Consider the following 13,769-nt stretch of genomic DNA (forward strand, 5'->3'; position numbering starts at 1 on the left):
TCAAAGGTCTCAGTTACTTTTTGCTCCGCTTTCTAAGTTCCTGTTTCCTGAGGAGCTTATCAAGGAATTGTCTGCGGCCCTTATTCAGAAGGACACTCATGACCTTGTGGCCTCTTCAGCTCGTAAGGCTAAGGTTGCTCCTTCGGTTCCTAGAACTTACCGCACCCCAGTGGCCGATACTCCTGCTACAAGATTTATTCCGCCCTTTCGTGGCAGAGCCCCCAGCCGAGGAAGTACCCGTCCAGACGCTTTCAGGGGCAGGTCTAAGAAAGGTCCCAAGCCTTCGAAAGGCAAACACTGACTCTCCTCATCTCCAGACAGCAGTAGGAGCCAGACTCAAGATCTTCTGGCAAGCTTGGGAAAGAAGAGGTGCAGACGCCCAGTCTGTCAAGTGGCTAAGGGAGGGTTACAGGATACCATTCTGCCGCAATCCCCCTCTGACCACTTCTCCCATCAACCTCTCTCCCAACTACAAGGAAAAGGACAAGAGGCTAGCGTTACACCAGGAGGTGTCGCTCCTGTTACAGAAGAAGGCAGTAGTGATAGTCCGGGACCATCAATCCCCGGGCTTCTACAACCGTCTCTTTCTGGTGGCCAAGAAGACAGGAGGTTGGAGACCGGTGCTGGACGTCAGTGCGCTCAATGCTTATGTCACCAAGCAGACGTTCACTATGGAGACGACGAAGTCGGTCCTAGCAGCGGTCAGGCAGGAGGACTGGATGGTCTCGTTGGATCTGAAAGACGCTTACTTTCGCGTTCCTATTCATCCAGACTCCCAACCTTTCCTGAGATTCGTTTTTGGAAAGGTTGTGTACCAATTCCAAGCCTTGTGTTTTGGCCTAAGCACAGCGCCTATGGTGTTTACGCGTCTGATGAGGAATATTGCAAAATTCCTCCACTTAGCGGACATCAGAGCCTCCCTTTATTTAGACGACTGGCTGTTAAGAGCCCCCACAAGTCGTCGCTGTCTGGAGAGTCTCAACTGGACTTTAGACTTGATCAAGGAACTGGGTCTTTTGGTCAACTTAGAAAAGTCCCAGCTTATTCCCTCCCAATCCATCGTTTACCTGGGAATGGAGATTCGGAGTCAAGCTTTTCGGGCTTTTCCGTCGGCCCCAAGAATCAGCCAAGCCCTAGAGTGCATTCTGAGCATGCTGAAGAGGAACAGATGCTCGGTGAGACAGTGGATGAGTCTAACAGGGACCCTGTCATCGTTAGCCCTGTTCATAGAGTTAGGGAGACTCCACCTCCGCCCTCTCCAATTCCATCTAGCAGCTCACTGGGACAAGGATTTGACGCTCGAAGCGGTCTCTATTCCTGTCACCAAAGAGATGAAGACTACTCTCATGTGGTGGAAGACCAACATCCTTCTCAAGGAGGGTCTATCGTTAGCGATTCAGACCCCCAATCTTCATCTCTTTTCGGACGCATCAGACTCGGGCTGGGGCGCGACCTTGGACGGACAGGAATGCTCGGGAACATGGAACAAAGAACAGGAAACGCTTCACATCAACTGCAAGGAGCTGCTAGCAGTTCATCTGGCCTTAATGAACTTCAAGTCCCTCCTGCTAAACAAGGTGGTGGAGGTGAACTCCGACAACACCACAGCCTTGGCATACATCTCCAAGCAGGGAGGGACCCATTCGAGGAAGCTGTACGAGATAGCAAGGGACCTCCTCATTTGGTCAAGAAGTCTAAACCTCACACTGGTAACGAAGTTCATTCAGGGCAATATGAACGTCTCAGCAGATCGCCTCAGCAGGAAAGATCAAGTCATCCCCACGGAATGGACCCTTCACAAGAGCGTGTGCAACAGACTTTGGACCTTGTGGGGTCAGCCAACGATAGATCTGTTCGCCACCTCCATGACCAAGAGGCTCCCTTTGTACTGTTCCCCAGTTCCAGACCCAGCAGCAGTTCACGTGGATGCTTTTCTGCTGGATTGGTCCCATCTCGACCTATATGCATTCCCGCCGTTCAAGATCATCAACAGAGTCATTCAGAAGTTCGTCTCTCACGAAGGGACACGGCTGACGCTGGTTGCTCCCCTTTGGCCTGCAAGAGAATGGTTCACAGAGGTACTACAATGGCTGGTCGACGTTCCCAGGACTCTCCCTCTAAGAGTGGACCTTCTACGTCAACCTCACGTAAAGAAGGTACACCCAAACCTCCACGCTCTTCGTCTGACTGCCTTCAGACTGTCGAAAGACTCGCTAGAGCTAGAGGCTTTTCGAAGGAGGCAGCCAGAGCGATTGCCAGAGCAAGGAGGATATCCACTCGTAGAGTCTATCAATCCAAGTGGGAAGTCTTCCGAAGCTGGTGCAGAGCCAATGCAGTTTCCTCTACCAATACCTCTGTAACCCAAGTTGCTGACTTCCTGTTACATCTTAGGAATGTTAGATCTCTTTCGGCTCCTACGATTAAAGGGTACAGAAGTATGTTGGCTTCAGTTCTCCGCCACAGAGGTTTGGATCTTTCCTCCAACAAGGACCTACAAGACATCCTTAAATCTTTCGAAACTTCTAAAGAACGTCGTTTGTCCACTCCAGGCTGGAATCTAGACGTAGTCTTAAGGTTCCTTATGTCTCCTAGGTTCGAACCTCTCCAGTCAGCTTCCTTCAAAGACCTTACTCTCAAAACTCTTTTCCTCGTCTGCCTTGCGACAGCCAAAAGAGTTAGTGAGGTTCACGCCTTCAGCAAGAACATAGGATTCACATCCGAATCAGCAACATGTTCTTTACAGCTCGGATTTTTAGCTAAAAATGAACTTCTTTCACGTCCTTGGCCTAGATCGTTCGAAATTCCTAGCCTTTCCAACATGGTGGGTAACGAGCTAGAGAGAGTTCTTTGCCCTGTCAGAGCTCTGAAATACTATCTTAAAAGGTCAAAACCTATACGAGGACAGTCAGAGGCCTTATGGTGTGCCATCAAGAAACCTTCGATGCCTATGTCCAAAAACGCAGTTTCGTATTATATAAGGCTTCTGATTAGAGAAGCTCATTCTCACATGAAGGATGAAGACCTTGCTTTGCTGAAGGTAAGGACCCACGAAGTGAGAGCTGTAGCCACTTCGATGGCCTTTAAACAGAACCGTTCTCTGCAGAGTATTATGGATGCAACTTATTGGAGGAGCAAGTCAGTGTTTGCATCATTTTATCTCAAAGATGTCCAGTCTCTTTACGAGAACTGCTACACCCTGGGACCATTCGTAGCAGCGAGTGCAGTAGTAGGTGAGGGCTCAGCCACTACATTCCCTTAATCCCATAACCTTTTTAACCTTTCTCTTGAATGCTTTTATTGTTGTTTTTTGGGTTGTTACGGTAGGCTAAGAAGCCTTCCGCATCCTGTTTGATTTGGCGGGTGGTCAATTCGTTCTTGAGAAGCGCCTAGGTTAGAGGTTGTGTAGAGGTCCTTTAGTATGGGTTGCAGCCCTTTATACTTCAGCACCTTAGGGTTGTTCAGCCTCCTAAGAGGAACGCTGCGCTCAGTAAGGAAGACGAACTTATTAAAGGCAGAGTAATGGTTCAAGTCGACTTCCTTACCAGGTACTTATAATTTCATTGTTATTTTGAATAACTGATAATATGAAATACGGGATACTTACCTTACTGATATACATGTACACTGGTTTCACCCACCTCCCTGGGTGTGAATCAGCTACATGATTATCGGGTAAGATTAATATTGAAAAATTTTATTTTCATTAGTAAAATAAATTTTTGAATATACTTACCCGATAATCATGATTTAATTGACCCACCCTTCCTCCCCATAGAGAACCAGTGGACCGAGGAAAAATTGAGGTGGTGTCAACAAGAAGTACTGCAGTACCTGGCCACAGGTGGCGCTGGTGAGTACACCCCCTTCTAGTATAGTGATCGCTGGCGTATCCCTTCCGTAGAATTCTGTCGGGCAACGGAGTTGACAGCTACATGATTATCGGGTAAGTATATTCAAAAATTTATTTTACTAATGAAAATAACATATTTAAAAATTTATTTTATAATAAAAATACCATTTTATAGGTCAAGTTCTAACGGGAATATCTCTTTCAGACTACCCAAGCTATCAAGAGCTCTTCCCTGGTGACCTTCAAGATCTGGGTCGGTGGCTCTGGCTGCAACGTGAAGGCTAAGAATGCCGTATATCCTGGCGGAGGATATGTGCGCCCTGCTTTACCCAAATGCCAAGATGTCGGCGGCAGTTGCGACGGAAGTAGCGGCTCCAATCGTCGCCAGGATCAGAGAAGAGACACAAGTCCTCCCTGAAGATCTGGAGGGACTAGGGGAAGCCGTGTTGGAAGATGTAGCGGCGATTAACCTGGATGTCGAACCGATGGTCGTCGACTCCGCCGGACAAGGTAGGGAGGTAAGTGAGGCAGGTGGCGTCCGGTCTAAGATTCCAATTCTTAGTCCCGGGCAGTCTAACTCTTCTTCTATCACTTCTTTCCAGGGGTTCACTGGGAAGGTCATGGCTGGGGACAAGCCATGCTCAGTGGCCCCTAAAGTAAAACATATGAAGAATGCCCTACCTGAAGTGAGCAAGCCTTCTAAGCTACCCAAACCACTCCCAACCAGACCATCATCCGCTTCTAAGCTTCTGACGGACTGGGCAGGGGCTAATCCCCCACATCAGGGGTCGAGAGCAAGGAGCTCAAAGGGGAAGACACCGGAACTTCCTTTCGATCCGGTAGCCTTCTCGAGCTAACTCATGGAGAGGATGGGCAGCATAGTCCAGTCCCAGATTGAACCAATTGCTGATCGCCTGCAGTCGATGGACAATTTGGCCCGGAGATTGCAAAATCGAGAAAATCTGATAGAAAATCTCTTGCGATCCTGACTACCACAACAACAGCAGTTTGTGGTTCCGGACGCGTCAAAGCTCCCGGCGTTCGTTAAGAATAACCCGTGGTGATTGGATCTTCATGCACCGTTCTCAAGAGGGTATGTTAACAATAGAAGGATGTGGTACCCATCCGGTAGAAGTTTTTGAATTCTATCCGGCGGGTTTACAATTTCCCTTCCCTGGATACGCGCGCCTAACAGAGGAAGCGCTAATAAGGGTAGATAAGGTTCCCAAGGAAACCGTTATCTACCCAAAAGAGCAAGCTCAGTCTGCCTGGGTCCGGACTTTAAATGAGTGGGAATGTGTCAATACAAAATTAACCCCCCATAAAGGAACGTACACTATATTCGTGGTGGAAGGACAAACCCCAACACCATGCACCACAAAGGTAATAGACCTTACTTTACAGGCGCCTATGGAAGACAAGCCCATGCCGCAACTAAAAGAAACGGACCTAACTTCACTGTTGTTCCCAGGAGACCAAGAATGCTGGGTTGACGCACCAGCTACTTTCACAGCAGGGAAATTGAATCCGGACTGTGCCACCACACAATTTAGTGAACGACTCCCCAGACTTTCGGACTCTCTGATTAAGACAGAGTACGAAGCAAGAACCAGGCTCAGTAGATCTATCAACTCAGACACGATGGCGGAGATTATTTCATTAGTCTACGCCGAAGAGCCACTTTTTAAAATATTGACAAAGTCTTTGCTTCACACCCTCCAGTGTGATGCATATGACTTTGCAGTGGCCCGACGCAATTGCCGGAAACACGTCTTAGCTGAGGCCTCCATTAGGCATGAGCCTAACAGATTAATTAAGGCCTCGTTCTAGGGAGCGGACTTATTCCCGGAGGACGTGGTAAATAGCGTCCTCAGGGAAGCAGCTAGAGTCAACCAAAGCCTCAGAGTCCGGTGGGGTCTAATTCCTAAAAGAAAATTCGAACCCACCGGAACACAATCAAGAGGCAGGAAAAGACCAAGGAAGTTCCAATCCTTCCAAGGTCCACAAGCTCAAGTTGTGGTACAGGCAATGCCAGTATCACAGATGAGCCAGCCTTGCACCTCAAAAACTCAGCCACAACAACAATATGTGTGGTTAAGTCAGCCACCTCAACAACCAATAGCTACTACTCCGTTTACTGCATCTCCGGCGTATAACCCTTCCTTTGAAACACACGGAGTATTTCATGGATATGATAGGCATGCGAGAGGTAGTAGAGCTAGGGGAGCCTTCCGGCATAGAGGCAGCGGAAGAGCTTCCGGGAGAGGCAGAGGATTCGGAGGGAGATGTGAAAGCTGACCTTCTGCAAACCAGTGTGACTCCTCAGGGAGGAGGGAGGCTATACCTCTTCCGGAGCCGTTAGATTTTCAGCAAATGGGCACACAGCATAATAAAGAAGGGTCTGGGGTGGAGTTGGATACAAGGGCCCCCTCCACCAACCAGTTTTTATCAGATTCCAACGGCAGATCCAACACTTTACACCAAAGATCTCTTTCTGAAGAATGCAATAAAAGAGGTAAAATGCTTAAAATTTCAAGGACGCTTGTTCAGCGTTCCAAAGAAAGACTCAGACAAACGAAGAGTAATCTTAGATCTGTTTCATTTGAATACATATATTCAATGCGACAAGTTCCATATGCTGACCGTCTCGCAGGTGCGGACCTTACTTCCCTGTGGCGCCGTCACCACCTCTATAGATCTTACAGACACTTATTATCATTTTCCGATAGCAAGGCATTTTCGTCCTTTCCTAGGATTCAAGCTAGGCAAACGGGTATATACCTTTAAAGTGATGCCGTTCGGATTCAATACAGCACCCAGGATATTCACGAAGTCGGCAGAGACAGTAGTCCAAGAGCTGAGAACTCAAGGAATACAGTTAGTGGCCTACCTAGACGATTGGCTTATCTGGGCCAACAGCGTCAAGGAATGCCACAAGGCGACGGACAAAGTAATAAAATTCCTGGAATACTTAGGATTCCAAATAAATTTCAAAAAGTCCCGTCTTACTCCGGCAACATGCCTCCAGTGGTTAGGTCTACAATGGAACCTGACCACACACAAGCTGTCGATTCCACCAAAGAAGAGGAAAGAGATAGCAAGAAACACAAAACGTTTTCTCAAGGACAAACTAACATCCCGGAGAAAACAAGAAGGAATCCTAGGCTCACTCCAGTTTGCCTCAGTAACAGACACATTACTGAAAGCCAAACTGAAAGACATCAATCGAGTTTGGCGGTCCAAAGCAAACAGGAAAAATTGAGACAAAATTTCTCGGATTCCATCAATACTAAGAAAAAGACTTTTCAACCATGGATGAAAGTCAAAAATCTTGCAAAATCAGTACCTCTACAATTCCCACCACCGGCATTAGTAATCCATACAGATACCTCCCTAAGCGGTTGGGGAGGCTACTCCCAATACGTAAAGGTCCAAGGTTTGTGGTCAGTGACATTCCGTCAACTACACATCAATATCCAAGAAGCCATGGCAGTGCTCTTGACTCTAAAAAGACTGTCCCCGTTAAAAAAAAACATTTCAGACTAATACTAGACAACGAGGTGATAGTCCACTGCATAAACAGGGGGAGGTTCCAAATCAAGTCACATAAATCATGTGATGATAGCAATCTTTTCAATGGCAACAAAGAACCATTGGCACCTGTCAGCTATTCCCCAGGGTGGGTTAAGAAATGTAGTCGCGGATGCACTATCAAGGACAATTCCGCTGGAGTCAGAATGGTCCTTAGACAAAAAGTCATTCAATTGGATCTGCCAACAAGTTCCGGATCTCCAAGTAGATCTATTTGCCACAGAATCCAACCACAAGCTACAATGTTATGTAGCCCCCAAACTGGACCCTCTGGCCTACGCCACAGATGCCATGTCCATAGATTGGAACAACTGGCGGAGGATTTACCTGTTTCCACCTGTAAACATGCTAATGAAAGTCCTAGACTAGCTCAGGACTTTCAAAGGACGGATTGCCTTGGTAGCCCCCAATTGGCCCAAAACAACTGGTTTCCTCTCTTGGTGGAACTGGGACTCCGCCCTCGGCGGATTCCCAACCCAAAGTTAACACAGATAGTACAAACTCACAGTGTGTTAGCTTCCTCAATAATTCAGAGTGCCCTAACTTTATGGACTCTATGAAATTTGCAGCACAAAAAGATGCTGAGATTGACCCTCTAAACACATTGTTCCTAGAGTCTGACAAAGGAGAATCTACTCTTTGGCAATATGATTCTGCTGTTAAAAAGCTAGCCAAATTTCTGAAAGACTCAGAGGTTCAGACAATGACTATGAATCTGGCAGATACCTTTTCAGAACTTTGTTTGAAAAAGGCCTAGCTGCTAATACAATTAAAACAATTTAATCTGCTTTATTTAAAGAAAATATTTCAGTTCGGGTTTAATGTTAATCGTACAGATTTATATTTTTCATCTATTCTCAGAGCCTGTGCTAGACTAAAACCAGTAACTTGTCCTCACACAGTTTCCTGGTTTTTAAATGATGTCCTTAAACTAGCTTCTGACACTGATAATGACTCATGCACTTATATAATGCTTCTTAGGAAGACGTTATTCTTAATAACTTTAGCCTCAGGAGCCAGAATATCGGAACTCTCGGCATTATCTACAGAACCAAATCATATTGACTTTCTTTCTTTTGGTGAAATATTAATCTTTCCAGACAGAAAATTCTTAGCAAAGAATGAGGATCCACAGAATAGATGGTCCCTGTGGAAGATTATCTCCCTTCCACAGGATCTATCTCCGTGTCCAGTTAACACTCTGAAAGCCTATTTGAATAGAACTTCCAAAAAGTCTTCAGATCCTTCGTTTATTAGAGAGAATGGAGGAACCATTTCCCTGAAAGGAATCAGACAATAGATTCTTTATTTTATTAAACAAGCCAACCCGTAATCAGTCCCACGTGCCCATAATATCCGAGCAGTAGCTACATCAGTCCTTTATTTTCGTCATATGAATTTTGAAGAATTAAAAAGATATACGGGCTGGAAATCACCAGCAGTAATCAAACGCCACTACCTAAAATCCTTGGAAACCCTAAAATTTGCAACAGTGGCAGCAGGGAATGTGGTTCCTCGGATATAACAGAACCATGCTGCGGGGGCATAAAAACAATTAGAATAGCGCCAACGTATCCCTGTGTGTCGTAAGAGGCGACTAAAAGGGACGGGATGAGGGGGCTGGGAACCCCCTCTCCTGTATTATAATCCTGTGAGACATCAAAGAAGTGGAGCTGGGGGGAGTGACTGCTCCCCTCACTCTAGTTTGGGGTGTTTGAATGTGCGTGGATGTAGTACGATAGAGAGTAAAAGATGTGAGATTGGAAGTATGTTTAGGAATAGAAGGATTGATATATTGGCCTTGTGTGAGACAAAGATAAAAGGGAAAGGTGAAGTGATGTTTGGTGAAATGTCTGGTAGAGTGTCTGGGATTGAAAGGGGAAGAGCAAGAGGTGTGGCTTTATTGCTGAGTGAATGGATGACAGGTAAAGTAGTGGAATGGAAAGAGATATCATCTAGGTTAATGTGGGTAAGGGTTAGGTTGGGTAGGGAATGTTGGTTTTTTGTCAGTGCGTATGGGCCAGGTTGTGAGAAAAGTGAAGAAGAGTAGAATGAGTTCTGGAATGAATTAACTAGGTGTGTAGAAGGACTGGGTAGAAGGAATTATGTAGTAGTCATGGGTGACTTAAATGCTAGAGTGGGCGCAGGAGAAATAGAAAGTGTCATTGGTAAGTATGGCATACCAGGTGAAAATGAGAGGTGAGTGACTGGTAGATATGTGTGTTGAGCAAGAGATGGTGATAAGTTCTAGCTTTTTCAAAAAGAAAGATAAAAATAAGTATACATGGGTAAGAGTGGCAAATGGAAGAGTGGTAGAAAGGGCCTTAATGGATTATGTGTTGATAACTAAAAGAATGTTTGGAAGATTGAAAGACGTGCACGTGTTTAAGGGTATGGCTAACGGTATGTCTGATCATTTTTTGGTGGAAGGAAAATTAGTTGTAGCAAAAGAGTGGGGGAATAGAGTAGGTGGATGCAAAAGGGAGCTAGTGAGGGTTGAAGAGCTAATAAAACTGGGGGTAAAAAGTAAATATCAAGAAAGGTTGAAAATGGCATATGACGAAGTGGAAGTAAGAGAAACTGGTAATTTAGAGGAGTGTAAGTTAGTAAAAGAAAATTTTGTTGGGATTGCAAGTGATGTGTGTGGCAAGAAGTTTGTTGGAGGCAGCATGAGGAAGAGCAGTGAATGGTGGAATGAAGGAGTGAAGGTAAAAGTGGAAGAGAAAAAGAGGGCTTTTGAAGAATGGCTGCAGAGTAATAGTGTAGAGAAGTATGAAAGATATAGAGAGAAAAATGTGGAAGTAAAGCGCAAGGTAAGTGAGGCAAAGAGGGCAGCTGACCTGAGGTGAGGTCAGGGATTGGGTTATTCATATGGAGAGAATAAGAAGTTTTGGAAAGAGGTGAAGAGAGTAAGGAAGGCTAGTTCAAGAATTAAAGAGACAGTGAAAGATGGAAATGGAAGGTTGTTAAAAGGAGAGGAGGCAAGGAAAAGGCGGATTATTTTGAAAGTTTACTGAAGGTTGAGGATAATAGGGAGGCAGTTATAATTGCTGTTGCAGGTGTTGAGGTGCCAGAAGACTAATTGGTAAGGGACCTCTGATTGTGGTTTTAGCACGCCCCAGTTACTATACCGACACCCTATAAGGGTGAGCGAGCTGAGTATATTCCTGGCATTCCATGCAACTTTTTCTCTGGTATATTTAGCAGTATTTATATCTTAGAAATGGTGCTATAAGGAGCATTACACTGGGCGACACAAGTCCCTCGCCCAGAAATAGATTTTTCCTTTGTCAAAATCCCTTTATTATTATTATTATTATTATTTTGTTCCGTAACTGACATACAAACCACGTTATTTAATAGGGGTATTACTAGGCCCAGGACAACGGCGAGCGTGCTCCATAGCACAACACAAAGGACCGTAGACACAAGAAAGCCAAAAGGGAAAGCACTAAAACACTAGGAAAGCACAAGGGAGCGATATCAAAAGAACATAGGTAAGGCACTAAACACTCGCTAAGGAATCCAGACCATGTGGGAAGCACGTGGTATCAAACACAAAGGGGTCGCACAGAGAATTGAGGAGCGTCGTGTACACACGTCGCGACCAGAAAACTTACTGCCGGGTCGAGCTCAAAGCCACGCGACCTACATCGGGCATTGCCCCCAGGTCACGTTATCTCCCGCTAATCAGGTCACTATAGAACATGGGGGTAGGGTAAACTACACAAAACTCTGGTCATCTGAGAGGAGTTACCAGTAACCTCCTAAGAAAGTGTTTCTCGGTAAGTACCTGTATGTTAGGAAAAATACAAATTACTTAAAATTTGTGATATTACTTTCGGCATAGCTGAAATGATGAGCCATTAGAATTTTAACGAACGTTTATTACCCCACTGCTAGTTAGCGGGGGTTAGGGGAGGGTAGCTTGCTACCCCCCCCCCCCCCCCCGACACACACCTGTGCTTGAGCCCACTTTGGTCTCGGCTCGGGTGGTAGTCGGACGTGTCCGCTCTCACCCTCGCCTCTCTCTTGGCAGCCATTAATGTATTTTTGCTTTTTCTTTAACAGGTTTGAGTGTGAAGTTGGCCTCTGCGAACATGCGCACCTGTCCTCTATTACCCAACCGCCCCTGTGGAACATTCATGTTGGCGGTCGAGACAGACCCTCACACCCTTTGCCCTTACTGTAGAGGTCAACGGTGTGATAGTGGTAATAAGTGTGGTGAGTGTAGGGAGTGGTCTACCTCCCAGTGGGAGAGGTTTTCTCGGCGACGTAAGAAGAAGTCCAGGCGGGATATTTCTCCTTCGAAAGTTTTCTTTGAAAGGAGAAAATCCCAAGGACTCTTCTTCCGTTGCCCAAACCTCCTCCGAAGCTCACGCTCGATCGGTCTCTTTCAAGAGACCGTCGAGTGGTAGCGTAGACCGTGGTTCTGTTTTCCAATATCGGGGTTTGAGAGATGGCGTTGCCTCCCCTAGCGAGGCAGCTCCACCTCTCTCCCCGGGGGAGGATTTAAATTTAACTAATTTGTTTCAGCTCTGGTCTTCCTTGGGGCTCGAGGGTTTGCCCTCCAAGGAAGCACTGAAAAGGAGTACAATTTAATCATAAAAGAAACCCTCTCTGGTACAACTCAGGAACATAAATGGTGGTCTACCCTTAAATCTGCACTCTTTGGTGTAGATGCAACAGTTCCTCCTTTACTTAAACCAGATGGCTCAGTCACTCACTGTCCAAAGGAAAAGGCAACCCTTTTGGCTGATGTTTTTGACAGTAAACAGAGTAATGAAAAACTTGAACTTCCTCATTCCTGTTTTCCTGAGGCTAAACTAACTAGTTTAGCTTTTCGATCTCGTGAGATTAAAGCTCTGTTGATGGACCTTAATGCTTATGGAGGTGTAGACCCAAATGGTATTTTTCCTTTGTTTTTTATAAAGACAGCAGATTTCTTAGCTCCAAAGTTATCTGTTATTTTGCACAAGTTAGCAAGAAGAGGAGCTTTTAGCACTTGTTGGAGAATTGGTAATGTTACTCCTCTATGTAAATGTGTTTGTGGCAGCTCAAGTCCCACTGATTACCGCCCAATATCCATAACTCCCATATTATCTAAAGTTTTTGAACGTCTTCTGGCAAAACGTCTTAATAGGTTTGCTGAAGGTAATCATCTATTCCCTAGTTTGCAATTTGGTTTTCGTAAAGGCCTTGGAGCATGTGATGCCCTTCTTACAATCTCCAATGCAGTACAGAAATCCCTTGATTGTGGTCGGGAAGTTCGTATGATTAGCCTTGATTTTAGTGCTGCCTTTGACCGTGTTAATCATGAGGCCCTTGTTTTCAAACTGAAACAGTTGGGAGTGGGTGGGTTGTTTCTTAGCATTATTATTGATTTTTTAAGTAGTAGATCTCAAAGAGTTGTTGTTGATGGGTGCCATAGTGATTATAGGAATGTGATATCCGGTGTTCCACAGGGTAGTGTTCTTGGCCCATTACTTTTCATACTATATACACAAGACATGTGGTTTGGCCTAGAAAATAAGCTTGTTGCATATGCAGATGATGCTACTCTCTTTGCATCAATTCCATCCCCTGAATGTAGATCTGGGGTTGGTGAATCCCTTAATAGAGATTTAGCTAAAATTAGTGCATGGTGCAAATTATGGGGTACGAAGTTGAATCCTAACAAAACTCAAAGTATGATTGTAAGTAGGTCAAGGACGGTGGCTCCTCAACATCCGGATCTCAGTATTGATAATGTTTCTTTAAATTTGTATGACACTTTTAGAATTTTAGGTGTGATTCTCGACAGCAAATTTACTTTTGAGAAACATATAAGGTCTGTGTCTTCTTCAATTGCACAAAAAATTGGCTTATTGAGAAAGTCTTTTAAGATATTCGGTGATCAATCTATTCTGAAGAAGTGTTTTAATTCTTTTATTCTACCTTGTTTTGAGTATTGTTCTCCTATCTGGTCTTCAGCTGCTGATTCTCATCTTAATTTGTTGGACAGAAACTTACGGTCTATTAACTTTCTTATTCCTGATCTAGATATTAATCTCTGGCACCGTCGTTCAATTAGTCCATTATGCATGCTGCATAAGATTTTTCATAACTCCGACCATCCTTTACATTCAGATCTCCCTGGACAATTCTATCCTGTTCGTAATACTAGGCAGGCAGTTAATTCTAATAGCCAGGCCTTCTCCATCATAAGACTCAATACTACGCAGTACTCTAGAAGTTTTATTCCAGCAGTTACCAAGTTGTGGAATGATCTTCCTAATCGGGTTGTTGAATCAGTAGAACTTCAAAAGTTCAAAGTTGGAGCAAATGC

At 45.0% G+C, this 13,769-nt stretch overlaps 1 protein-coding gene and 1 pseudogene across 4 annotated transcripts in view; both read left to right on the forward strand.

The window, feature by feature from the left end:
* LOC137624350 (equilibrative nucleoside transporter 1-like) overlaps nucleotides 1-13,769 on the forward strand; it is a 788,303-nt gene that overhangs the window by 672,381 nt on the left and 102,153 nt on the right. The window lies entirely within an intron of this gene.
* LOC137625057 (uncharacterized) lies at nucleotides 4,711-6,148 on the forward strand (annotated as a pseudogene).

Source organism: Palaemon carinicauda, chromosome 31 (assembly GCF_036898095.1).
Source record: "Palaemon carinicauda isolate YSFRI2023 chromosome 31, ASM3689809v2, whole genome shotgun sequence".
Lineage (NCBI taxonomy): Eukaryota > Metazoa > Arthropoda > Malacostraca > Decapoda > Palaemonidae > Palaemon > Palaemon carinicauda.